Genomic DNA, 26,184 nt, shown 5'->3' on the forward strand with positions numbered 1-26,184 from the left:
GAAACTTTGATTATCATTGTTTACCGCAGAGACCTCTCTATGAGTTTTCTTTACAAACATAATTAGTCGCAATATAGGGTCAAAACATAATAGCTGAAAGTGCGATTGTGCTTGGCATAATAGTAATTACATTATACACGACATCTCGTGACCGACTGGAACATATATGTATCTTATCGAACTGAAGTAAACTTTGACCCAATATTTTGTAAAATTCGAACGAACTCTATTGAAATGAACTTTTCGAATTAAGAACGAAATCGTTCCCACACAATTGCCGTTACCAGAATAAACCTGACAATTATAATTTATTCTTTCACTGTACACTACCTCATTACATAAAGGTATGTATCAAGACTTAAAACCGATTTCGATTAAAATGGCTTAATAAATCAAACATGCCAAAAAAAACCACTCATTAAAATTTGCGGTTTAACCCCACATCATTTTCCGGTATATTATTTCTTCATTAATTACAGACAAAAGTAAGGCTATTTGTGCTACACAGATGATTGTTTGGTTTGTTAATTACCACTAGGTTAATTTTGACGTAGTTTAATAACCAAAGAGGCGGTACCACAGAAATGTGTTATTACGTCGGTTTTAGGCCACTGCAAAAAAGTATGCGTGATCCTTGCAAACTAAACTATGTTAATAAACTTTATCGTTGAAAGCATGTTATAAGTGTATAAAGATAAGTAACATTGTTGGCATTAAACACCGCAATTGAATGAAAATACTTGATTTAATATAATTATAGTTGACATAATATTTAAAAAGTCACGAGCTAACCTGAGTTATTCTTAATAAGTTAAAAAACGAAATCAAATTCAAGTGGGTGTTTGATGGGTTGATCATTACTTAGGCGGATTAATTTGTTGTGTTGCAACGCTTGGAGCGGAAGACGCATAAATTCGACGAGCTAGTGGCTGGCTGACACCTGTGATTGCATTTACAATGCTAATTCACGGCACAATATCACGTCAACAGCCGACGCGCTTCTCGTTTTCACAATCGCGCTGTGCGTGAAATACGCAGCCATCCATCACCACACCCAAAAATCCTAATAACATATGTTGTTACAAAACTATAACTTTTAAATATAACTCGTTAAAAAAGGATATATTCAAAATGACGCATTCAGTGATTGCTTATTTAAATATTTAGATTAAGATAGAAATTGAAATATAGTTTCGAAATTTATTGTTGTATAGATTGTTCGATTTCGTCGAGGGAGTGGGTACACGTTCAGATAAACTGTCGGATATAAGCGACCGCAATCGATTATCGAGCAGTTAATTGATAATTACTTTCTTCCATTACTGAACGAAAAACGCGGTGATTAACTCCGAATCGCTTTAACGAGCACAATGGGTCGGCGTTCAATTAAAAACCCTTGTCGAATGTCGACGGCTTCACAGAACGAAATCGAAGCTGACTTAATCTCGTATACATGGAAATAAGGAATTACTCGCGTGCGGAAAGTTTTTAATTAAATATTCACCCATTTGTAATTAAGACATGATTCAATTGGGCACAACAGAGCTACGTGACTTATGCTCAAACCTTTACAGTTAGTTAAGGTACAGCGGAATTAAAAACAGCAAAATTGAATATGTTTTTTTGTAAGTTCATATAAATGTAGAGATTTTTATATTTCTTGGAAAAAATATTTTATACATCAAACCAATATAGGTACTGAATATTTTTAGTTGTTGTTCGCGTGAGAATCCTTCCCTTCGTGTATTGATCGATTTACTTCCGAATTTTTGAATGTATTTTATCCTGATCCAAAGGTCAAAATTCGTTATTTTTATTTATTCACATAATCAATTAACCTTGCAATAGTACCTAAAAAGTTTTATTAAATTTACTTTCAAAATGTATTTTTATCGTGAGTAGCCGTTTTAAATAGAAACCTTGTCGGTGTTAATGTCGTATCGGCCAATTAAATGTACGGATTAATTAAAACGGACTTAATATAGGTTTAATAAAAGTTTCGCTAGAACAGTTCAATATAGGTCTTAGTTATCTCTAAGTGATCCCCAAATGGTCCCACTGTAATCTCCTAGACATTTAATTTCGCCGTTTTAAATGAATCGCTGAGCTCATATCCCATCCCGAAATCCTCGCTACGATTGGCTCGTTCCGGCGTTCGTATAAATTCTGAAGGAAAATCATCTGCAGAATTCCAATAGCAGAGTGCTGATGTCCAAATTCATGATATATCGATGCGAGGGTCGACTCGCCTGTTTATGAGATATTTCATAACGCGATTTCAAGTAATTCCTTATGTTCGTCGCAAATTACATCACAACCTGTCATGATCTTGGTCCATAATGTGACTTTCATATCATAAATTTAGGACTATTCATTGATACCGATTCCAATTTAAAAATTCTAAGCGTACAAACAGAAAAGGCGAGTATGGTTTTGTTTTAAGTACGAGTAAATCCTGAAATGGATGACTTTGTTAAATGTTATAGTATAATAACAACGATATCATTTGCAACAGCTTAATTAGCAACATTGTTAAAATATATACTTTTAAAAAACTGCACTATAATATATTTTAATTTTTTAAATACATTTTTTTCTCATGAAATTGTTAGAAGTTAATTTGCAATCAGAAGTGATTCGAATAAAGTACTTACTTAAAAGATTGAGAAAAACATTGTCACATTACCACTAATCTCTTTGGGAAACATGTCGTCGTCTTGCTAATACATACATTTCAATAAAAAGACGTAACATAAATTGCTGCTTTTAACAGACACGTGATAATTAATAAAGTGCCGCGCTAAATAATACTTATTTTCGAAAGGAATTTGTGTGAATTTGTTGCGATATAATAATCATAAAAAAGACATGAGCTGCTTAAGTTTAATTGAATTGCTCTATTTGACACTTATGAATTATGTATTATTTTTATTTATAGTGTATTACAATATATTATAGCATAATTTAATATTGATATTATATAAACTTATACTATTAATATACAGTGAATTTATTTACGGAGTTGTATTTATTTTGTTATTATCGTAAAATATTCGTATAACCTATTTTCTTAAATAAATAAATCAGTGTTTGTGTTGTATATTATGCAAATAAGAAATAAGAACCTTTAAAAAGTTTAGCTACTTATGTAAATATAATTTTAAGTGAGAAACGCAACGCCTGGCCGGGCCACGGACTGGAGCTCACTTGCTTTATAAACAGGCTTCCGTATTTTTCAATCAGAGAGCTGTCAAAGCGTTCTGACACCCTCATCCTATTGGCTCGCACTCGCCGAGCACCGAAATTGGTTTTCTACATTCAATCCATACAAAGTTTAATGTTATTCGTTTGCGATATCACCGGGATGCCGCCGATGTTTACCGACGCGCCAAATCATATTGGATTTGCAAACTTTTGTTTGCGGACTTTATTTCATTTCTCTGTTAGTTCAGGCCGAGAGAATAATTTTATATATACCGTCCTCCACGAAACTCAACATCACCAATAAATTATTGTACTTGCTTCAAATGAACATATTTTTTTGTTTTATACGTCAACATTTACGTATATGATTGAACATGAGTGCAGGTTACAAATGAATTTAATCGTTCATACATCACATAAAGCCAAACAGTGAGAGCGTCATGGAGAAGGCTGTAGTATGGCCGCGAGCGTTCATAAATTGAAGGGCTGGTACCTGCGGCTTAATACACCGCTGTTTCCGATTCATTTCCGGACGACGCGCACGGTGCCGGATATTGCTTTTAAGGTTGCGCCGCACGCCACCGCTTCGAAATACTCGCATCATCCGCTCTCGCTACGCTACCCGCGCGCCACTTACAATGACACGCATTCCTCGAGCCAAACCATCACTAAGCGATAACATTACCCATTTAATAAATTAATAAAATAATGCCCTCCCTAATTGCGAGACTGAATTATCACTACTTATTATAAAACATAGTCCCCTGGCCGCGTCTGTCTGTCTGTATGTTCGCGATAAACTCCAAAACTACTGAACGGATTTTCATGCGGTTTTCACTAATAGACAGAGGGATTCATAAGGAATGTTTAGATAAATAATTATTAAGGTTTTTGTAAATTAGTTGAAATAGAACGATAATTATTAAACATATAGGAAAAAAGCAACAAAAAGATATACATACATAAAAGGTAACAATATAAAGAAAAAATTTATGTCCACCCGTGCGAAGCCGAGCCGGAGCGCTAGTTATACTTATCTTTGACTATTTTTAATTAAAAATAGTAATAAATAACTCTAAAATAATGACGAAACGGTTCGCCGCTAATTTTTATTTTGTTAAATAGGTTCCCACGTGTTTCACGTCGCATGTTTTAAGTTTTTTTCGTTTTAACGTTACCCATGTGATTTGTGTAGCTTGAAAAGGCAAAACCTTTTACTGATTATAATAACGTTATAGCATGTGGATTCAATTAGCCGGTTTTGCAACACATTCAGTAATTAAAACGTATGAGTATAAAAACACCATTAACTATTTTTTTTTTACAATACTTACTTAACTTTCAATTTTGGCTTCGATTATTGTAGTGTTACTGTACTTGAGCTTCATTTTAAATTAGACAAAATTATCTTGCTAAAAATTTAATTCAATAGAACTGATATGCTACTTAATATACTTATTACTAGTAATTGTTTAATAATATATAACTACACAAACAATGAAATTGGATTTTGTAATATTAAAATAATCGCTTCTTTTCTAAATGCATATACACGGTTCACATACTAAAAAATCATTTTTTGTTCCCGGTAAACTCAGGAACGGCTTGACCGATTTTGACGCGTGTTTCACTTATTAGCTAAGGCAAGGCAATTAGCTAAAATATTTTGTTTTGTTATATTCAAACGCGCACGAAGTCACACAGCTAGTACATCATATAATCTGTTAAAATGAGGCAGTATGTTGTACTTAAATATATTAAAAAAAGTAAAAGTCATAAAAAATACAAATTTTTGATTTAATTTTAAAATGAATAATTTTTCTTCCTTTTCAACACAACTTTAACTTAATTTAAAAATAGAACGTCTAAATTATAACATTTTACAGCTGACTGAAAATAGTTTTGTTCGGCAGAATATATTTACACAAACTTGTTGACTGTTGTCGTAGTTTCGGATTATGTACAAATTTATAACGGTTTCGTAATAAACATAAAACATTTAGAAATTTGAGTAAAATATTACGTCAAAACGGTATGTAAATAAGAAACTCGTCTTATCGCAGCCTGATTCTGGTCGCGAGTATATTAAATCGTTTCCATTACTTTAAGTAGATTTCGATGTTTATGTCAAACGCAGCGGCGATAATACAGCGATTTATTATAATATACTCTCATACTAATGGGGTGTAGGTGGAATGAAGCGTTCACTCAAATTAATAGACACGTACATATTTTCACATGATTACTATGAATATTAAATCGTATCTTACACCACTAAGGGAACACGCAAAGTTATGCTTCATTTAACGTCGTTAAGTCTTAATTTATACATCTTATGGCTGTTCAAGGCTTGCGTATAAAATGCTTGTAAAATTGAAAATTGCTTGCATGACTAAAAACCTATTTCCCAGTTTATTAATATAATTTTAGTAAGCTAACGACCTACTACTTTAAGTATAAAAATAATAATATATCGCAATAGGTAGGTATCTCATAGATTAGTATGCCTAAGATTATTATTATAAAATAGTTTTAATGAGCTCGATTACATCACTTTTCTAATAATAGTAATATTTTGGCTCAATTTCTCTTACAACATTAAATCATTAATTGGCAATAATAATAAAATAATAATTAAAATATACATTATAGTTAGGTATCTCATAGATTAGTATACGTCAGTTTATTTATTTATTATTATTATTTTAGGTCATTTTTTCTTATAAAAATAAACCATTAATTGGCAATATTCTCAATAATAATTAAAAATATTAAAATATAATTTAATTATATAATTATGACATCCATGAAATCATAATAAGCTAATGCGGTATTACTATGGGGTAAATCTCCCTTCCAACATAACAAAACCCTACGATCCCTTTTAATACGATAATGTTCTCTATCTTTCGTCTGCAGTCACACACACGACCCTCGTGTGCTAATTGAATTTAAGGAATAAAATCCAATCGGCCCGATTCTTTATTATTCAAGATCCAATTTGGATAAGGCCTGATCGGTCCGCGGGGGGCGGCGGGAGGCCAGTCGAGAATAAAATTGGATTTGTCACTCAAAACATAAGACTACCTTAAAGTTTCGCAAGAAAGTATTGTATATCCAATTTTATTATTGGTACTATGCTCGCTCGATTACTTATGTACGACATCGCGTGATTTAAATAATTCGCCGAATTCATGGACCGTTAATTTACTTCGACATCAGCTAAGGAACTAAATTAATTATTATTTGGCGTATTTTGTTATTGTTATATTTATTGTTTCGCATATATAAATCGAATTATATTTAAAGTCAATCTTTAAATAAACTACTGCTCTACAAAGTATATCGGGACAGACCAGTATCAAAACCAACCATAACATTAAGTCGTGCAGCGCAATCAATGATAACAATCGTCGTTTGCCTTTGAGAAATCCTACGTGTAATTTTAATTCTTCGCCAATATTTAAAGAAAATTTATTATCAGTTACGGGTAATGAATGTGACATTTACAAGATTTAAATACCACTTACAGTATAATTATTTATAGACAATGATTTAAAAGCCATATGGATTAAAATAAACTGTGATCAAATTTTATTCAAAACGTGTAGTTGAATACGCATATGTAATGCATAATAACATTGTAATGTATTGTATTATGTAATAAATTTTCTTAACGTACACACGAGGAAGTGACCCATATAGACATTGGTGCTGAAAAATTAAACCGTTCAAGCCCCGGCAAGCATGTGATCAAGATGTGTCGGTTGTTACATTGGCTTACTCACCCTTCAAACCGGAACACCGCAATACAGGGTAGTTAAGTTTTGCGGTAGAATATTTGATGAGTGAGTGGTGCCGAATAGATAAAGAGGGTTTCAACTCATTCCGCGATGTACCCCGACACGTACAAAATACTATCATAAAATTTACGTGTATACTTCTGAAAAATACACTAAAAATGTCTAAGATTCTCCATTACGAAATCCTCTATCAGAGAAGGTATTCCACGCATCGAAACAAAATATTTAAACAATATATTTGAGTTGTTAGAAGGTAAACATTGACTTTATATTTGTTACCCTTTAGATTATTATCGCATAAGACAGATCGTCCCGGCTGCTTGGCGGGAATCTGCAAAGAAATCTAATACTTATAGTGAATTGCACTTTATAAGCTATGTCGAAGAGGTTATGTTTCATTTTTGATTTAGTAATGTATACACAATTAATATGCTGTACAAAAATATAAAGAAGCAAGTAGAGAATAATATTTTTTTTTGATTACATAAGTAATCATAATGATTTTTGTTACATATTACATGTAATTAATTAAAAAGATATTCACTTTACTTTGTTTCTATCGTCGTTCAGTTTAAAGTAAAAATCTCGTAATAATCAAAAAAGATGTAATACGTCACAGAAGGTACACAAATAAAAAGGAATAACTCAACAATTACAATACTTAGATACTGGTGTACTAAGCAATTTGCAGTTATTGCATTTTATTAAGGTTGGCTGTATGTAAGAGCTATAATGCAACGAGTAAGCAAGATATTTTGTTGTGGACTTGCAGAGCGAGTGATGCGGGAACATCGGTGAGCAAACGTGTGCCCGACGTGCCCGACCTGCCCTAATTGCCGCTCTCTTGCCTTAGTGCCTGCGCGCTATTTCTGAATCTATTAAAATAATTGCCTTAGAATCCTTATATAAACCCGATAATGCATTAGCATCCTACTTAACTTAAATAAAACACATAGAGTATATATTTAAAAAACAATGTAGATGGTTATATCATAATGTTTATATGTACGCTAAAAAAATGTTGGCATATTTATAAATGTAAATAATATGTAATTAACGTACACCTAATTAAATAAGTCTCCTCATTTAAATAACCATTACCAAGAATATAAACACTAACCTAATGTTTATTTGAGGCCAATAAAGGTCAGCGAAGCAGCAGTCGCAATGTTACAATAGCAATAAAACTTTATGGATTTGATATTTAAATGCGAAACTTACGTTATATAAATAACATAGGTACTTTCGAAGTTGTATTGAACAATAAAGTATAACATTAAAAATAACGTATTTCATTGCGAATACAAATTTCTCTCTCCATTATGTAATAAGTAATAACTACTAAGACCGAATATTCGTGGTATGTTGGGTATTTAGCACGATTTCATTGAAAATATGATTGAATACTTGTATGTCGTATAAAAATATAATCTATAAATGTTTTTTTGATGACTACATCGCTTATTTTTAGCATTTATTTTGTATTGCAGTTTTACTTTATCGGTTTCTGGTAAGAAAGAAAATTATGTCACATCTCGTTACTATATATTATGCAAAAGTAAGCATTCGATCAGCAATATTATTAAAACCTAAGCGGAGTTATTTTGAATATTAAAATAAAATATGCATATAAATAGCAATAACGACAAATTATACCTATTAATAAATAATAGCGTTTCATTAATAAATTTCTAATGCAATAATAAATAGTGATAAAGATGAATATATAAATGGTTATTATTAACGTGTCAAATTAATTTTGCAGCGATAAATAAATCAAAGGTAAAATATGAACATGCACTTTCTCCAAGAACCGAGCAAAATAAATCTCATCGTGCAATAATTGCATAAACTTTCAGAAGATGTTTAAAGCGCTGGTGTAGTGAATCAGTCGACGATTCACTTAGCGCTAATTAAATCCGCCGCGGGGCGTGCAATACGATTGAATCATGCCGCCTCAACTGAATCATATATTACCACTGACTTGCGGATTAGCGTGTAACGAACTGCTGTCTATCTGTTGAACGTGTGTAGTTGGATTTCAATTGTAATCACATCATTTTTATGGCAATTTGGCTGCTTATATTATTTTTGTAAATGAATATATCATTTTCTTTGTGCGTCAATCACGTGAAAATGTGTACGTATCGGATATCGTAGTCGTCCATAGATGGTTATTAGGCTCTTTTGAACTCCGTTGACAAATCCCCTTTTTCTATACAACTAAGATTTTGATAATTATTTTTGCGGATTCAGTACAGCTTTTACGTACGGTCCGATAATGTATATGAAATTTGTCAATTTCAATTTTTATTCTTTTTTTAAAATTACAAGAAACAAAATAATAATAATGTTCTTAATGACTACTTATAGTATCCAATAGTAAATAAGTATCCGATAGTAAAATCTCATGCAACGAACGAGATCAGAAAATTTAAAATTGATATATAACTAGGCACACAAACGATCATTGGCGGCGCGGAAATTAAATAGCCGCTCATATCCGGACTGTGAAGTGTGCCTCGACGCGTCGTTCTCGATAGAACCGATGCACGTACATCGTGCATCGGACGCAGTCTTCACAAACCAGTCGAGTTTTACAAATGGCTATTCTCACTCCTATTCATGCTTCACTTTCATGGAGGGTAAATATTACTCTTTATACTTTAATCTCTTCGATGCCGTGTATAGTTTGATTCCACTTGTCCTTGTGGTCTTTGTCCCGTAAGCTTTACACAGCAATTCGAAGGGTATATTTTAATAAAAATATATAACATAGAATGTTTATAAACATACTTTATGTGTAATAGCAGAATAATTATTTATGTCATAATTATTCTACAGTCAATGTATGTAATATTACTTACAATTCTACTTAAGATCTTATAAATGCAATAGATTGTTATTCAAATACATTTATCTCAATAAGCAATTAAAGCAATGTTTACAGCCGTTTCGTCGTATCAGCGCACGCGCAACAAACGTGAGGCGACAATCAAAACATATTATAGCCAATCAATTCTGATCAAATGCTGACACAGATAGATATTACCAAGAATATAAACGGGGCAATTAAGTCTGACAAATGTGTAGCTACAAAATAAATCCTAATAAACTGTTTTAAGGCTAAACAATCATCGCGAGATCTTTGTATGAACGTTATTGTATTTTATTATGCTTCTTTAGAAATACGTTAAACCTACTTGTTTTCCTTGAACTGCTATGTAAATCATAAGTAATGCTAATAACAATAACTTAAATAGTTTAAAGGCAATTAAGACGCACGACATTCTTTATGTTTAGAAACTTTTATGATATTTTTCTTCGCTTACACATCATTCGTTTGATATTTTTAAAAAGTCTTGTAAACACAGATTTAATAGGACAGGTGTAGTCGAGTACCGAGACCCTATTATAAGTAATGACGATGAACGAACATTTTAGAGAAAAGCACTCCTGTTAGTGCTGGCGAGCCAATTAGAAGTGTTAGGGAGGTAGCTACTACCGCGCCGAGTCGCGCCGCCGGCTCTCGTCTTCCAATTAAACTCACACCCGTCGACAACGTACCGCCAGAGCCCGGAAGCAAGTACGTTCGCGTAATTGTGTAACTTGTTTCTAAACAAACCTCAGTTTTTATGCCATAGATAACAATGGAATTATGTCAGACAACACAAGAACTCCCCCTTCATTCTGCGTAACTATTGAGTTGTTAATTAAATTCACACAGCTCTATCGCCAGTCACGACTTGAACCTCTTGACGCAGTATTACAATTGGATAGGGGCGATTTCGCGTCGATATGAGGGTTTCGATCGAAAACGTTGATGCTTGTTTAATTACAACAATAGTGGCCCCTAATGAGAGTTTGCGCTAATAAGCGCAACAGAATGTAATCAACATGCTTCGTCGCTCTAATGAGCTGAGTTCCTGGCAAAAACAAGCGACGTCGACATTTTACTGAAGATTAATTAGGCGTTCTGCCTATACAGGGACTGGCACTGCCCGCACCGGAAACTCTTCTGTTTCTAGCTCGTTACTTATTAACATGTTCCTTAGGCGCTGTACGCTGAAAACTCTCTTAATTAATGATTCCATAGAAATCGCGATTTGCGGCATTCGTACATTTTCACTCTTTTTATAAAAGTATTTATTTGAGTACAACAAAGGCGTAACTACGAGCAGTCTTCTTTAAGTAACTTCTATTGACAACAAAGTATACAAACCTGTAAACGTCGTTAACTTAAATAAGCACGTTTGATTACGTCGTAGCTAGCTACCCCATTAAAACTTAACGAGGGGCAACCCTGGGGAAAATAACTAACCCAATTTCCCTTTGCCGGGAAATCATTAAAAGTCTTAAAAGGGTCTTTTCATATATATTTTTTAGCCTGAAGCGTACGTGCAAATAAACACATTTTTACATACTCGAACAAACAATTCTCGTAACGAGGCGGGAGAGTAACGAGCGCGCGCAGGCGGCGGTGTCCAGCCGCGTCCTACCCGCGCTCGCGTCCGCTTCCTCGTCCGCGTACGCTCCCGCGCTCGCCGTCTCACTAATTGGGAATATACAGCCGGATATGTGTCTCGTTACTCGCGCCTACCTATCCCATCTCACTGACACCGCCGCTGATTTATCACGGCCTATACATTAAAATTGACTACTAACCCTTTACCAGATTTGACGGCAGTGACACTAATATATGTATTTATGAATGTGCTAATTAACTAACGATACTTACAATGTTAAGTCTTCATATTTTTTTTTATTTTGATGTGAATTCTAGTAAATCAAATCCAATGATCAATTATATATTTGTGCTCCACATAAATATACATTTATATATATTTGTGTGTGTTATTCCCATATATTTTCTCTTTATTATTTAAAAAACAAATACAAATAAAACGAAGCAATTAGAATACTACCCAATTAAAAATAATTATAATTAGCGACAGTTTCAAGCTTCTTAATTAATTATTAGATTTTCCAATTAGCTGTGTTTGCGTTCACTGTTTAATTAATGGATGTGTGCCGTATTAGTGTCGGTTACAATCTGATCCGAGACTCGGCAATTACCGACGACTACAAAACACATCGAATTTCGCGTAATTGCTGAGAATATTACGGCTCCGAACTAAATTGTTCTCGACTTAATTAATTAAGCTTTTGTTTCAAACTAACAGCAAAGTGTAGAGTTGGCAATTCTAAATTGGATCTTGTAATTACCTTACCCTCTTGTGCAGAAACTGTCTACTTTCAATTATAGCCAAAGCTTACTTAATGGAATCAATTATAATTGGGACACAATACGCAACCTAATTAGTTAATGTTTGTATTATTAATTCTGAATATTTCAGCAGCCATAGTAGCACTTACAGAATACGCAATATTAAATCATTGGAAACAAAGCACGGTCGACGACATTCGTTAGGATCACTCGTTGTTTCGCGGCTCCGGAAACAATATGTTCAAGACTGTTAATGAATAAATTACAATGCTAAATCAACGAGAATATACAATTATGTATCCATTATTTATAGAATGTATTATATTCAATATTATTTTTAGTTCAAGGACATATTAACAAAAAGACAAAACATAAATATATATTTTTTTTAAAGCGATCAAATTACGATGTGGTAACATATTATAATCGAGATTATTTTATGTTATAACAATTAAAATAATGATGACTAAATGCATTACATTTTAATAGCGCTGAGACCACATTTTAATTAAATTTAATTCGACGATAGTTTAGAATTACCGACCGCTTCATTAATTGGAACACTAATAAATTATATAATTATTAATTAAAATATAGCCCGTTAAATTAATAATTATTTTTTAACACAGAATGGGCTTGTTTAATTAGCATAATCTTGTTAGGGAGATTATCTGTAGGTCTATATCATCGATAAAATCGTTACAACACTAATAATAATGTATATATCACGCAGAAGTTTAATTAAGTATTTGTTTTTTAATGTCAAGTTTTGTGAATTGAATACTTAAATGATCGCGATAACATAAGAAGCGATCGGATGAGTTTGAAAGTGTTGGACGTTTCGGCGCGATGAAATAAATTATTTTGTAATCAAACTACAACTTCAAAAGGCGATGTAAAGAGTTGGTCCTGTAGTAGGTTGAGTTTAAGTGATTCCAGCTGTTGTCGAGTGTTGTCGGAGGGGAAAGAGTCTAAGAACGAAGTTTAATTAAGACACAACAATTAAAATAACAAGCGACGGGCGTGGCGAGTCATTATGCGGGGTCATGGGAGCGCATGCGACGTCACTAATCCACTAGACGTACTTTGTTGCTTTTTCTTTTGTTCTGCTCATGTAAAGCGTGTGATAAAATAATAATGTCATTATTTACTCATGGATATGTATATATCTAGATATGACTATACCTAGGTGGGTACTGTACTTATTAATAAATCACGTTGATGAGCCTTAATATTTTTCCGAACGAAAAAATTGCGTTTTAATTTTATTTTTTTAACATTTTTTGAGCATAACTATTAGTTCCAAGATTATTTTAGAAGAAACACTCCGTACATATCCCATAATAGTACAGAGTTCTCCTCATATGGAGAACACTTTAGAGTTCGTTCCACCATGCTAATTCATTGCGTGGCCATGGAAACTCAGATATTAGATTCAAGGTTAAAATTTCCTAATTAAATTATTGTTTGGTTTTCTATTGACACATTTTTAATTTTTTAGAAATGTCAACATGACAATAATACCTTAGTGAATTTATTTTGTCATACGTTTTTATTACGAACAAACACAAAGTATATAAAAAAAAACAAACGACATCAAACTTTAATCATTAAAAAACATACGATGTAAGCAATAATAATGTGCTTATTAAATACATAATTGCAAAATTTGTTCATTACTGCGTCAGTTCTGCCCAATGGCAATGATTAATAACTCGAATCATATAGGATTAACTATGTACGTATGGAAGTTTAATATGTTGTCGTAGGAACAATCGCGTAAACATAAATAAAAAAGTCTATAAGATACACACTTATCTTTCCAATGTACGCCTACACTTATTAAAGATTAATAAAAGTAGATTAAACTTTCCTTAGTGAAGGGTTTGTTTTTAAATATTTATGAAAATATTAATTTTCTTCTTGTTTGTTATTTCTATTCTATGTCAAAATTAATAAACTAAGCTTATTCATGTTTGGTACCATCGCGATTGGAAAATATTGCAGTGCAGTATGCAGTTAGTTACATTCATTCAGCAAAAACAATAAAACGGCAGCATGAAAATCTAATCTCTGAAGAATATGACTTAACAATAAAAAAATAAGACTCAAGAAAGAGTAATCAATATAAATAAACAAACACATCAATTGTCATATAAACAAAATCGAGTACTCATTTTAAACGCTTAAATATTGTATGCATGTATACATAACAGACAAAAACTTTTATTATGTTAATATTTTATCTTATGTCACCTACAATGTAATATAATAGTATTAAGCTTACCTTTACAGATGTTGTCTTGTTCTCAAATATACACACTTTAACTGAAAGTGCTCTTTCTCAACGTGTCTTTCAAATCCAAAACAACAATTTCACAGTTATGATATTAAAACACTAAACCAAATTTCGCTTGTCCACTTATATTGTCACTTTGAATACGATTTATAGCCTAAATCGCTTCCGAATTATGAAGTCTCAATAGCAGCTAGTGACGCACTCGAGCTGACGGTCTTAACGATGATATCGCCTCGGTCTATTAAAATGCTTCACGATAATTTTAAGAAAATATCGTGAATGTTTTTAATGAACGAACACGTGTAAAGTTTGCTGCTCAGAAGAGGCAAAATAACACGTCCACTCTCAACGGGAGCTTGCGGCGGAATGAGCCGAGCGCGAGCGACAGCCGAAAGAAGGCCGACACGACGTCGTGGTTCGGGCGCAGTGCTAAGGGCGGGCGCCAGAAAACGGGGTGGAATGGAACAACACTCTAATATAATGATGGGGTCGGAACACTTTAATGCTTTAATTTGAAAAGTACACCAACAACAGCTTTAAAACCTTTAGTAAACAGTCTGCAGGTGTGTGCTCTTTAATTCATTGATAAACGTTTCGCTTTTTAAGAACCCTTTAATCAAATATATCTAGTGTAATTATAGAAATTTGAAAGCCGATTTTATTCCATTTGTACATTCTACGAACCGCTAAGAATATAATATTCGATCGCTAGTGAATACCACAGCCTAAATTCAATTCCACCCCATTCTCCATACCCTTTTCCGTAGAAAACCAATCTTCTTTACATTCCCTCGTCGACAAATTTATGCTCGTCCATACGTCCCCACGATAGGTAGCCGCTTGTGAGTAGTAGAGTCGATAGCTGCCGGACAGTGTACATTATTAAGCAACCGGTGGTCAACGGTAGCCGCAAAGAAACGGCAAGTGTATGTCCAGTGTCCGAGCAACGTCTCTGAGAATTTAATTTCCCCGGGCGGGCCGCCCTTGCCGCCATTGTCCGCTCAGTATTTCATTACGGCTCGAGCTTTTCTATTAATAAATCACTCTTCGCCTGCGCCGTTTAATTACGTCCCGGATCCGGCCAACGTCTGATTACACTTTCATCGAACATCTAATTGGGAGTGCAGTCAAGTCGGGAGGGAACGTGTGTATTCTTTGTTAGACAGATATTACTCCCGGCCTATATTACCTCGATATGAGGCAATCTTGCTGAACTAAGTTCGCTCCAAACTAACTTTGATTGAAATGACGAACTGAAATATGAATATTACATATATTGCACTAAAATTATACAATAATGAGGCTGGATATTTTTTGTATTTTCTTTAGAGCTATGTATTATACTAATCCTTTGTGTTTTGGCATTATGCAGAAAGTTAAATTGACTTTATTGTATTAGTAAATTATATCCATTCAATTACTTTACTAACGAATGACATCTGTGTTATTGAATATAATCGATATTGAATAATAAAGTAATTATATTTTTTTACTCATTTATCGAGAACCAAACCCAGTAACCAGTCACCTAATCGTTTTCCATTTCGAGTAACACGAGGTAATTAGTGTATCTAAAGCTATGGCGAATACGTGGCAGCGAAAGGCCGCGGTTCGACGTTGTGGCTCAAGACCTTTTTTAATTTCCTGGAGCGGACGAAGGCTCGGCGCGGCGCAGCGGCCGCGCGGCACCGGCCCACCGGCCCGCCCGCCCGTTTAACTTATTGCCACGGTTAACGAGAATACGCCGCTGTGTGCCGGCGAAATTGAAGGATTTACTTCGCGTCCCTCCTTTATTAAACGTATTGCACACTCGCTTGTTCAATGTGTGCGTGCCACACTACACGCAGTATGCCGAAATTACATTTCGCATGAGTCGTAATAACAAGGGCGGGCGTAAATCACAACCATTATTAGTTTCTCTTGTTACTCGTGCTATTTGTCATTTATATTGATGCATAGTAATGATATCACCGTAACAAAAAATTACATTTAAATTAAACGTTTTTTGCCATATTATATATAAAATACAATAATATAGAAAAGGAGAAGCGACATAATATTACTAAGTAATCTAAAAAGACACTTTCTATATATTGAAAACAGCACGGTAAACATCCTACGGTAGCTTCACTCGTTGACCTATAATAAGCATAAATTGCTCTAAAGCGCTACATTCAAGACAAAGGCAAACCCACGGTCAATAGGTTCGAGCGCAAGACGTAATATGACCGGACTTCCCGTAAGCTAAGCGTATCGCTTAAAGTTTCGCAATATTCGCACTCCGAGTCCGTCCTTTATTAAAAACTATTCTCACATTTTTAATTAAAACTTGTGTTTCCCACTAAAACTTTATTTAAGCAATAAAGGCGGCGCAATTAGCGGCGCTGTCCCCGCCGGCGACTTTACCTACTTTTTCTCTGCTTTAATGAGTGTTTTTTAATAAAGCCGGAGACTGCTGCAAGTTTATTAATTTAGTTTAACTCGTGTCACGGCACCGGTTCAGCAGTTCTGCCTTAGCTCGCACGCTGTTAACGTATCTTTTAATTTGAATACACTATTATTACTTACAATAACTTACACGCGAAAAGCAATTAATAGATCAATATAATAATACCGCCGGTAAAAGTAAAAGTGAAGTAAAGTAATTGTAGTTTTCTTTCAATTTAATAAAAGTATAGCTACACTTTACACAAAATTGCATCATCGGCATCTCAGTCTCTGGCTAGCAATTAAAACCGAACCAGTTTATTTAAACGCCTTGAAAATGTAAATAGTATTACACAAATTGAAATTACATGATTATTTCCTCGACTTATTAATAAATTATTAAGCCTTTTAGAATGTTATAAAAATACAAATTATGTTGCCGTTTTTTGGCAAGCAATCGAAACGAATGTATTTTTGAGCATACAGCACCATTCCAAAGTAAGTATCGTTGTCGAGCAGAACTAAAAGCTTGAATGACGTGCGCTGCAGTCCCCGCGCCGCCCGCTAAGTGTTCCGGCCATAATTACATTCCCGTGTCTAACAAATGGAGAATCGCTGTTGATTTGTGTTTAGAGTCCGTGATCCACACCCGCCCGACCGCGTCGCCAAACCTACCCAGTTTCGTTAATCGATATTGCTGCAAAGCTTATAAAGTTATTTTGTGTTTTATTACAACATAAAATAGGAAATACAAATTTAAGTGCTTTTGAGCAATAGAGATAAACAATTACTGGGGTATACATTAAACTGAGTAGCGTATATATATATTCGATAAAATTTTATAATAATTGTACTAATTTTATTTATTCAAAAAAAAATCGTACATAGGCTCTAATAGAACAAGGGGTGCTGCATTTTTAGCTCATTCCTTGATCGCTCGCATATTAAACTAAGTGTAAAACGAAACACTCGGTCGGCCTAAAAGCTCGGCAGATTGGATCAGCACATGGATTTTCCATTACTGGTTCTTTATGCAGCTACACATTGGACCTGTAGTAATCATTTGCAATAAAATTGAAACAGCACTTTCCAACGATTTTTAACGAGTTCCATTTTTAGTAATAGTAGATTAGGTATAGCAAAAGAAGTTTAAGCGACCGGGCTACAAGGCGATGCGGAGTCCGATAATTTTGTTCGTTGGCTATTAGTTGTTCGTTGCTAGTTGTTGCAATGGTTCACATGGAGCGTGCAGTCGTTAGACCGGTCGTATATCCCAGGATAACCGCGAATATTGGCCGCACTAACAATGTGCGTCTTTATAAGTTTTTAACGAGCTCGGACGGTATAAATTATGTGCGGTGCGGGCATTGGGTCTCGTTATCTCGCTAACGGCGCAATAGCGGAAGCTTAATGTAGCGAGAGGTTTATTGTAGCCACTTACGAGGCGCGGTGCAACTCCTTTGACACGGTAGCGTTGATGATAACATTTCGCCAATGTTATTTCTTTAAGACGTAACCAAATTTATTATTAATAGTTATTACAAAAACAATTCAAATATTTTTAAACTTTGAAACGACTGTAATTTTAAGTGCAAAAACTCAGTAATGACATGTTAAAATTTTAAAACGTAATAACTTATCTCTTTTTTATTAAAAATATATAACACTAATAACTTTTTTGTGGGTTCGATTTGGTCGGGTTTATCTAACTAAAGCAATTTAGCAATAAAGTCATTGCGTTAATATCCTTTTAAAAGCTCTGAGTTTAAGAACTTTTTTTTTCATTTTATTATGAATACTCAGACACCCGTTACGGTATATGTATCGGTTTCATTATTAACGTCAGTGTTTAAAAGTTAACAATAAAAGTAGTTTATTTTATTGAGATCAAGTATATTAAAGTTCAATTAAAAATAAAAATTATTACTTAACATCTTTAATTAAGAAGAAACTGTGCATGTAACCAAAGCAACATTCCGCTTGAACTGTAATACCGAAACCATTAAGGGCGGTTGAAAGTTAATAAGTAATAGGTACTGTAATTGCCTGCCAGAGTCGTATTCAACATCTCTTATTAAACTGCCGAACAAAATGACAAGTTACATTAATATCAGACGGCATTTGCCTCAAAATGATTTATGACTTTATGCATTATTTTTTTAATTAAACTAATCAAAGGTATTTTTATGTACGCGAAATTAATTTACAAATTGCGGAATAGTAATAATGGAGATATAGTTTGTACAGTATATAAAAATATCCCGGAAAGTTTTAAACTTTACACTAGAGTAATAAGTTGTGGAGATTTGCTAGTATATTTGTGTTTAGGTTAAGGGGTAAATTTATAGAAGGTTATAATTGCAATCTTGCGAGGTACATTATTACCGTGTCTACATACGGCCCTGGCCGGCCTCCAACGGGGGCGTCACGACTAAATGAAGGTTACCTACCCTGCAATTAGTGCCCCGCAATATTAATAAAGAAATCCTTTAATTCTTATTTTTATAAGGAAATTCTTTACGTGTTTGCCCAAACGAGAAATCATTAACGAAACTCATAATAAATTAATTGGCGAGCGATATATCACTTATATTTTTGGCAAGGTCGTGCTATATTCAATTATGTATAATGTGTTTGTAAAGTAATCTTAACCGAGTTTGATTTTTGTATTTTACTTTGATTAAATTATTTACCAAATCTTTACTGCTTGTTTCGTCACTTTGATTAGCAATACCAATTGCCGTGACAAGTTTTTTTATTACGGTTCTATAAGTACTTACCTATTAAATAGTAGTTAATTTGGGCTTGACGTAAGTATCACCCGTGTCCCGCTTCGCTTTCACCAGCTCAGCAATTATTTATGTATCCTAAGAAATATATTTTAAGAAGTGATAACATGGAATAATCCTCCTTAATATCTAAATCAAGTAATTCAAAGAATCCTAGTTATTTGTATATAACTTAGGCTGTATAGGTCCGTAAATATGCATCTTTTCCGAAAAACATATTAACAGTTGATTGTGATTCTTTTTTATATTTTGTATGAGTTTATTAATTATCTAGTATTATTCATTCTAAAGATAAATACATTACAGAAAAATATTTATGAGCTACATTATCAATATAATGAACAACTCGACTAGCAATTAACTTTTATGTAGCATAAAGAATTAAAAAAAAAAATACTTAGATCTGAATTAAAAAGTATATTTGGGTGTTCACCGTAGATACTTTAAAGCTGTATTGTCAAATATCAAAACTGTTTTATCAAAGTTTCTTTATTGAAAACTTGTTTGTTTATCAAGATAACTTTTAAAGCAAACCGGATGGACATGGACTGAAATGGAAGAAATCTGTCCATTTCCGCTTCTAGAAGAATGCGAAGACACACCTATATCCTATTTTAGTAGCGAAGTAACAAATCAATATTTGGAGTGAGTGCTTTTTCGTGCAATGGAGAAGCTTTTATCTGGACAAGGGCCGCGGCGCAAACACTCAAAGACAGAGACATTCACTTTAACATAACGCGATTTAAACCCCTACGTGCCGCCACAGCTTTTTGCTCTTTACTGATTAAAGAATGTGCCTTTTCTATATTACATTTTATTCTGTAAAAGCTTTTATGTTTCTTGATTTCTAATGGGGTAGTGTTTTGTGTGTGTAGCTTTTATTATAAAATACACAAAAAAACATCATTATAGTTTAGTATTAAAGATCTAGACTGATGTAGGATTTTTGGGAATTCAAGAACAAAAATTCAAAAGCTGTACTATATTTAGCAACAATAGCAAATTAATGAGTTAAGGATCATCATAAAATAGGCAGTAGGACCGGTAAAAAGCCAAGCTGTAAGTAAGAGACTACGTCTGCCCGTATACATTGACGTCCTAAGAAATATTAACCATTTATAACAACGCTAAAGCGCCACCAACTTTGAGATCTAGTACCTTACGACACCCCTCAAACCAAACACAACATAGGTACTAATTATTGCTGTTTGGCGATTGAATTTGTGATGTTTGGTCCTTACACGCTGAGACTTGCACAAAATCCTACATTTATGACCAATTGATGATAGCAATTATATAATATATTCAACATATCTAAATATAAACAAAAATAAAGTAGATGACTCGGTAAAAACCTTTATTTTTAAGCGGTAAATAAAAATATTTCTACAAAAATAACATCAATGGAAGCAGAATGTCCGAGAGAGAAGCCTATAAAAATAGAAGGGAAACACTTGTCTCTTAATTCTATTCTATTAACCAAGGCTAAATATATTTGGTGTTAAAAGACATGATTTTACAATTTATATGCACTTGAAGTTTATCGATATAACTAACGAGAAGGGCACTCAAAGCGATAGTATTGTTATCATTATAATGTAAACAATTCACGTTTAAATTTTTATCAAGAAGACATACGAGAAAACGATCCATGTTATGGTCAATGATAACTGACACTATATGAATAGGGGAAGGGTATTAGAACAAGTGGTGGACCCTCACCATCATATAATTTATTTAAATAAATTAACTAATTTTAACTAATTCAAATTATATTATCATACGTAAAATGTATCATTTAATTAAACCTAAGCCCTACTCATCGTTCCTAAGTCTTCGGAAAGTGAAAAAAAATTTTAATTTTTCAACTTGGCAATTTTATCTGTTACCAATAACGCACTTATAAAACCATGTTTAAAGTAAAAAATAAAGTAACAGCCCGTAAATTTCCCACTGCTGGGCTAAGGCCACCTCTTCCAATAAGGACCCTCTCCTTATTGGAAGAGGAACATATTCCACCACTCGTCCAAAAAGGTTGGTGGAATATGCACATGTGGCAGAATTTCGACGAAATTATGCAGGTTTCTTCACGATGTTTTCCTTCACAGCCAAGCACAAGATGAATTATAAACACAAATTAAGCACTTAGATATGTATAATGGTACCTAGATTTGAACCCGAAATCATCCGTTAAGACTCTCGCGTTCTAACCACTGGGCCATCTCAGCTCTTAAACCATGTTTATTTATATTAAATTACTAAAAAATATAGTACTTGTTTTATGCATAAAATATGATGGCGCAGATGCAAATGGGCCACCTGATGGTAAGTGCCACAATGCCACCCGTTGATATTGTCTCCGTAAGAAATATTAATTACATCGCCAATGCACCGGCAACCTTGGGAAGTAAGATATTATATGTTTGTACACTCACGCATTAAACCGTAATACAACAATACCAAATATTGCTGTTTCGTGGTAAAATACCATAATACACGAAGTCTGGGCGCCCTCTTTAGAATAAAATTATCGGAAATGCTATATAAGTCCCCGATTATGTTAACAATAGAAGGCTTCATAATAATTTCAACTACCTATTTGTTATGGTTTAAGGTTGTGTTTATTGAAAGTCAGTCAGGACGTTCCCTTTCATGATACTCTAACAGTCTAGATCATATATCTATAAAATAAACAGAAATGGTTCCGTCAAACATAATCTTGTTAATTATTTATGACTATTAATTGTCTACAATTCCGAGCGTTGATTAAATTCACGTGATAAAATTAAAATTTATAATTATGTTGCTTCACACATCTCACGTTATTATAAAGTACAATGTAAAACGTTTTATAGATGAAAATTTAAATGGTAATCTTAGAAACCAGTTTACACGAATGTAATGAAAGTTCAGTCACATTAATGTTTTTCAATGCGATAAATTTACTAATGATATTGCTATTAGCTTTGCATCAGAAGTGATAAATTCTAACGCAAATTAGCATCGCAAACTAATATTCAAACACCGGAAAAAAAAAACATTTAATTAAGTCGGTCGATGAGGTTTAAACGTTACGGACTTAGTGGAACTAAACCACAAGCGTTAATTATTATCTGCGAGAGTGCTCTTTGTTTAGTTGCCAACTCTAAATTAGTTTTCGAAATGGATCATTCGCACCCCGTGCACCCCACCCCCACCCGGCCCCATTCCCGGTAATTGGAACGTTTCAAGATGACACCACTTCGCCTCTAATCAGTTAACAAGATACCCACAACATACTATTGTCATACCGATGTAATAGAATATCTATTATAAGTAAACATTTTCAAACCGAGTCGTAACGCTTTACAAATACCGTTTAGCAATAAAATTATTTCAAACTGGTAGTCGTTAAAATACTACTATAAAATATTATTATTTTTAAACAGTTACACGTTTTTCCAAAAAAAAAACTACAAGAACACTAAACAAGGACGAAGGAAGGAAGTTTATTTATTCTTTATTTTTTTTATTTGACTACTTAGTCCCGACATAAGTAGTAGAATCAAAGGTGAAAAATCCTAACAGAATAAAATTGTGTGAAAAGTGATATTTTATGTGAACACTTTATGTATTCAACTCAACTTCAAATTCAATTTTGTTCCATTTAATTTAAATACAGTGTTTAAATTTAAACTATTATAACATTTTTTTTCGAACCCGTAATTACATACTGAGTTAAAACGTCATAATAAGATAACCCTAGTCCCACACAACGGGGTTATTATGGACGAAAGTAGCAAGTACATAATATATTGGTCACCTGTGTAAAACTACTGAGTTCTTTGGTGTTACACAGCGGTAGAAACTGTTTCTAACATAAAATTAAACTTGTAATATGACACCTCAGGAGTTGCTGTAAGAGCGCCTCCTATTATCTATAGCCTAAAATATATTTTGAAATGGATGGTACAAAACAGCAAAGTAACAGCCTATAAACTGCTGAGGTCCTATACTGTCGACGAAAATATTTTTAGCTTATGCTGAATCTAAGTTGCTGGATACAACGTGTTCGCGTCTGCGAATTTTATTTTAATTAAATCTATATTATATATACATTTAAATTTATTTAATTATAATCAACAAATTTGCCATATATAAAACCTTTTTTTACAACATTCAAAAATAAAAGTAATGTGTAAAATCGAATGTTCTGTGATTTTCTTTTGTTATTTATTCACTTATTATGTACTAATGACAACGTAACAATGTACAATTAGATTGCAGGAATTATTAATATAAACTAGTTTTAAAAGCAATTTTTTGTTCAATTGAGTTCGGATTATTTGAGTTCGGACTCCAGTGTCTAAGTAATAAACACACGTGGCAAGATGTCATTCGAAACATGCCCGTTACATTTCACCACAAGCATCATTTTGACAGTGATTTCTTGTGAAATGAAATAATAAAAAATTACATATAAAACCTCCAAGTTACAAATATCTTTGTTAAAAAAGTATAAAACATAGAGACATGCTTGTGTTGAAAATCAATCAGGATATTGCGTTTCTATATGTTTAGATTATAATAATGAACTATTACCGTTCTGCACTGTGGGATCTATCTTGTTGTATAAAGTTGCTATCACAAGCAAAAATATTATTTCAAATCCGACTGTTAATACCACTAGTCGATGCAAACAAACAAATTGTTCAACCTTACAAGATAGTAAAATATATTTGGCAACATAAGTGATGAGAAATTATGGATTATATACTTTTTATGATAAAACAATAATTAAATAATAAGGGACCAATTATAATATCAAAATTTAACTTATAAGTATATAGGAGCTCATAGAGGCTAACTAAAATAGACGAATAATGTTTGTAAAAAACAGTATCGACTATTAATAAATAATCTACTTACTACCTACTTGATGTTATTTACAAAACTGTTAAGTTTTGTGAATAAATTTGTAATCAAAATTGAATGCGATATCTTTACATAGTATAAAACAAAGTCACGTTTTCTGTCCCTATGTCCCTTTGTACGTTTTAATCTTTAAAACTACGCAACGGATTTTGATGCGGTTTTTTTTAATAGATAGAGTGATTTGAGAGGAAGGTTTTTATATATAATACATGGACAATATAGTTAAGTAACACTGATAATTCAAAAGTTCCTCATGTAATGTCGTAATTTTTTTAATTTTTTTACTTGCACTTACATTGTAAACACTGGCTGAACCCTACTAGATAGATCAAAATAATGTACTACAGAATTGTACACCTCAAAAATGTCTAGAAAAAAGTCCGCGATGGTATATGTCTATCTCTTTAAGATAACCCACAATAAACATTTTTTTATGTTTTATTTTTACGAGAAAAAAATGTTATTTAAATGAATATTTTCGAAGATATTACAGTTTTAAAACGCACGGAACATAGAGGTTTGTATTTCCTAATGAGTGAAAACTGTGTGTGTATATTGTACCTATTTGTTATCACTGCATAGCATGAGTGAGTGATTTAAAGAGAATGACTTAGTATATATAATACGTGGACAATATAGTAGATAAACACTGATAATTTTAGAGGTTTCTAATGTGATGTCGTAAAAAGACACATTTTTGCGTATATATTAAACGCTGGCTGAATACTATGAGATAGATCAAAATAATGTTCTACAGAATTATACACCTCAAAAATGTCTATAAAAAACGCCGCGATGGTATGTGTCTATCTGTTAGTTATAACCCACAGTAACATTTTTTTGTCATTTTTTTTTTACCATAATGGCTAATTTTCGTAACACTTTCAATTTAGCAACAATCGGACGCGGTTATTATCGGAGCTCTGTAGCGAGGGAAATAACAATAGTTAATACAAAAATGAAAATTTTAACAAAAAGAAAAAGAGACTTCAAACAAAAATATTCACTAAAATATAATAAAAATAATTGCGTATTCAACGTATATTTTTTAGAGTCCTCCTAAGTAAAATGAAATGAAAAATATTAGTCTACTCAAAAGTCGATCTACGATTATCTACTGTAGTTATAATTATTGCTATATTTGGAGCCGGTGTTAGCCACGGGCATGAGGGTAAGAGCCCCTTGATTGAGCCCCAGTATATTATCCTGTAAAAGTTAATTTGTAAAAACATATATCTTAAAGTATATCGTATTGTTTTTTTGATAGATATACTATGGGGTTTTCTTGGCTGAGGTTTTTGTCTGCGGTTTTTTTAATATATAGTGTGATTAAAGGGGAAGGTTTGTGTATACAATACATGAACAATATAGTAAAGAAACACTGATAATTTTAGAAGTTTGCAATGTGATGTCGTTATTAAACAAATTCTGTAGCATATTTAGTGTCAGTATTGCACCCGTGCGAAGCCGGGGCGGGTCGCTAGTAAAATATAAAGTAGTAAAGTAACAGCTAGTAAATTT

The 26,184-nt window shown here is 33.1% G+C and overlaps 1 protein-coding gene across 1 annotated transcript in view; it reads right to left on the reverse strand.

Moving 5' to 3' along the window:
* Positions 1–14,923, reverse strand: part of LOC124544351 (LIM domain only protein 3-like) — a 34,103-nt gene extending 19,180 nt beyond the window's left edge. The window contains exon 1 of the mRNA XM_047122857.1: positions 14,522–14,923. The gene's annotated coding sequence lies outside the window, so the exon portion shown is untranslated. The remainder of the gene's footprint in view (positions 1–14,521) is intronic.
* Positions 14,924–26,184: the final 11,261 nt, after the last annotated feature.

This window comes from Vanessa cardui, chromosome 4, assembly GCF_905220365.1.
Source record: "Vanessa cardui chromosome 4, ilVanCard2.1, whole genome shotgun sequence".
Lineage (NCBI taxonomy): Eukaryota > Metazoa > Arthropoda > Insecta > Lepidoptera > Nymphalidae > Vanessa > Vanessa cardui.